Source organism: Panthera tigris, chromosome C2 (genome assembly GCF_018350195.1).
Source record: "Panthera tigris isolate Pti1 chromosome C2, P.tigris_Pti1_mat1.1, whole genome shotgun sequence".
NCBI lineage: Eukaryota > Metazoa > Chordata > Mammalia > Carnivora > Felidae > Panthera > Panthera tigris.
In genome coordinates, this window is record NC_056668.1 from 110435132 (window position 1) to 110439367 (window position 4236).

Genomic DNA, 4236 nt, shown 5'->3' on the forward strand with positions numbered 1-4236 from the left:
CCAGGTTGTGATCTCACAGTTTTGTGAGTTGGAGCCCCACATCGGGCTCCACGCTGACAGCATGGAGCCTGCGATTCCCCCTCTCTCTCTGCCCCTCCCCTGCTCACCCTCTGTCTCTCTCAAAATAAATAAACTTTTTAAAAAACCTTAGAATATGTAATGTAGAAACAGGGCAATTAAAGGTGACCTCCAGTAGCAATACCAAATTAGATAAATATGTAGGCAAACTAGAGTCAGCACCCAGGGCAGATGGAAAACCCCAATCATTGAATAATGTTTAGTAAACAGACACCGGAGTAGGGGATGGTGTAGTCACCTTACTGAGGGACTAGAAACAGTGGGATGGTGTTACCACCCCTAAATCACAAGGGATGAGGAGAAGGAAGATTTACAGACCAGGTATCGGCCATGTGAGGGGGTGGCCCCTTACACGGAGGAACACATACAGAACTAAAATCTTGGCCAGGGAGGGAGGAAATGGAGAGAGGGGGAGGGAGGAAACAGGGAGGAGGGAGGAAATGAGGAGGGTAGGAAGAAGGAATACACTCTGATCCTTTTCTCCTTCCAACCTCCAGTCTCCTATCAGTGCCTCCCACTGTCCAAACTCACAGGGAGCAGAATGCTGGAAACCATGTGTGAAGAGAGTAGAGGTCAATGTCCTGGGATATAGTAAGGCAGGAAAGAGTGGGGAATGGTTCTGGATGGGCAAGTGGAGACCAACCAGCACAACATCTAACCCTAATATTCCATCTTCAAAAATCACTTACAGGACAGGAATGAGTTCTTTAGATATAGAGGTAGGAGCAGTATTTTCTGCATCTACACAAATTTATAAAGTCAATTATATGTAATTTGTAAAAAAAAAAAAAAAAACCTGTTTCATTCATGTTATACGTATGTAGGCACTCACATACAGACTTGGTCCTACTGTTTCTGTAGCTAACACTTATTGAGTGCTATATGCAAGGGACTTTGCCAAGGGCTTTACATGAATTTACTCATTTACTCCTTAGTAGTAGGTACTATCATCCCATTTTGGAGGTGAGGAAATTGAAGCTCCAAAAGGTTGCATCAGATTAATAACAAGAAGTAGGAGTCTAACTAAGCTGGGATTCTAATTTGGGCATCTGGCACAGAGCACTTACGTTAACACCCATCCCCACAGTAAGTCTTTACTGTTAGCACACAGACCTTGTCAATTGCTTAATGTTGGAGTCTGAGGGTTTTTTTTTTTTTTTTTTGGTCATTTTTATTATACTTGAGTAATAAATACTCAGTTGGCAAACTAACCCAGTCTGAAAAGATGACCCACTTCCCAAGCTCTGCGTGTCTGAGAATCAGAATCCAGTATGTTCTGTGTTGAAAGGAAATTTAGCCAACCTTCTCTTCAGTTGCGACTGGACCAGGCATATCCCCTCTCTAATCTCATTAGCATCTTGCTAATTCACTTACTAGATCAGATGTAACTCCTGCTTTCTAAGCTTTAAAACCATCCTTCTGAAATACTGCACAGCTTCTTAACTGTGGCACTATGAAGCTTTTTGCATCAGCTAGGATTCTGATAGCAATTTGTGTCAATTCTTTCAAAGGGAAATGAATTTATGTTTCTTATGGAACAAAATAAGGAATATGAAGATTTGGTAAGAGAAGTAATGATCTCAGTAGCTTTTGAGAGTGATACTAAGTACTAAATACAATTACACAGAATTTATCTCCGTAGGTAGAAGGTCAGTTTGGGAAATGTCTTACTCAACTTGGGCTGCCATAACAAAATACCATAGACTAAGTGGCTTAAACAACAGAAATTTATTTTCTCAGGTTCTAGAGGCTGGAAGTCTGAAGTCAGGGGGATATGGCTGTGTTCTGAAAAGAACTCTCTTCCTGGCTTACAGATGGCCACTTTCTCAGTGTGTGAAGACATGGCCTTTCTTTGGTGTGTGCCTGTGACAAGAGGGGAATCTTTGCCTCTTCTCATCACATCTACAATTCTATTGAATTAGGACCCCATCCTTATGAACTAATTTAACCTTAATTTCTTTTCAAAAGCTCTATCTCCAAATATAGTCAAACTGGGGATTTAGCTTCAACATATGAATTTTGTGGGGGACACTTACAGTCTATAGAGCAAAGTACCTTTTTTTCCTGATTATATTAGTGAAATAAAACTATTCTGAACTTTATCAAAAAAATTTATCACAGGAAACTTACATTCAAAATAGGAATAATAACCCAAGGAAGTGTATTTAAAAAAATTACCTATCAATTACTCGTATGTGAATTTCTAGATAGACTCTATGTTATGGCCTATATTTCATTCTTAGCTTATTTCAAGTTAAACTGATACATAGTTTCTAAATCAGATTAGACTTGAAGTTGCAAAGACAATCAATGTTTCTCTTCCTTGTAGCCTTTTCCCCCAGTCACTGTAAATGCATATGACTATGGTAATTAGGGTGGTTAGGAGGAGGTGAGGATTAGCTTGGGTCACTTCCTCTGAGACTTCTATAGGTTTAGGACAGTGAATCAGGGAGGCTGTTAATTAGGGGAAATGCTATGTTAGTGCATTTATGGCAAAGAGACTTAAAGTTCAGATGAATAAATCAACCCATTCCTAACTTATTTGAGGGGTGTTATTTCATATCTGCACCTACAGGAGGTTTGGTGTTGTCCTTGTATCACTTCTTTCCACTGTGAGTTTCTTTAGATACAGCTTTTAACCAGATTTCTTAGAAACACTGATATTTGGGAGTAGCAGGGTACAGTGGTTGTAGAGGCAATTGCTCTGGGCCCTGCACAATTCTAGAGACAGTCAACCTTCCTTAGAAGGCTGGTAAGTAAAGAGATTTATAAGCATAGATAGTTGGGATATATTTTCACACGACATTGTATTCCTTTCATTTAACAACTTGTATGACTAACCTTGTAGATTTCAGTTTACTTATTTTATGTCTAACAATAATGCCTAACACATAGTGTTATGGGCATCATATTATAAATATGTAGTTATCCACATATATGCATATATATATATATGTATATATATATATACATATATATATATATATATATATATATATATATATATATAGGGAAGTATCCTCTCACATATGACCACTTGATAATGTTAGTTATTATTCTGATTTGGAGTTAAAATTTATATTTAAAACTCTTTGGATAGATGCCTTTATCACAGGCTCAAATTAGTTAAATTCCTATGCATTTGTAAAGACAAAATGAAGAATAAGTTTAAAGTTATAGAAGAAATTATAAAATTAATTTGTAAAATTGGATTACTCAGGTAAATCATCCAAGATTGCAGAAGATATGTCTTATTTGGCTCCAATTTCTTTAATGAGTAAAAATGACTTCTTTTGAACCATGAGACTGTGTCCATTGTTCTGCTGTTGTCTCAGGGAAGAATCAATGCTTTGGACCATAATATTGACCATAAACTTATAATAACAAAATCATCCCACTTTCTATTTAAGAATAGACTTTATCAGAAGACATTCCCTTCTTTTTTAAATGGAGAAGGAATATGCTACATGCCCATATGAATACTAACAAAACCCCAGTGACCGTTTGTATTATCATCATTTGTCAGGTAAAATGCTTTATAATGCCACAAGGATTACCTAATTAAACAATATATTTATAGCAACAATGTATATAATTAATATTAAAGGATTGCTATTGATTGTAAAAGCAAATTTAATTCTTAAACAATCTCAAGCCACAGTTGAACAATATAATAAATTTTTCTTTCCTGAATCATTCAGGACAAACTGCCAACCTGATGTCCCATCACCCTAGAACATTGTGATGTGTATTTCTTACAAACAAGGACGTTTTTCCTACACAACTAAAATTCAAGGAGTTACCACAAATATATAATTAACTTTTAATCCTCACATCCCATTTAAACTTCATCAATTGTCCCAATAACGACTCTGTAATAAAAGGCTCCAGCTTAGAATCATAGGATATATTTAGTTGTCGATCTTTTTGGTCTCTTTCCTCTGGAACAATCTTTGCAGTCTTTCTTTGCTATAATGATCTTGACACTTGAAATGTAAAGACCAACTCTTTTGTAGAATGTTCTGTTTGGGTTTGTCTGATGTTTCTTCATGATGAGATCCAGGTTGTGCGTCTTCGGCAGGAATATGACAGAGGTAATGCTGTGTTCTTGTTGAATTCTATCAGATGGCACACAATTTTGATTGGTTCCATTACTAC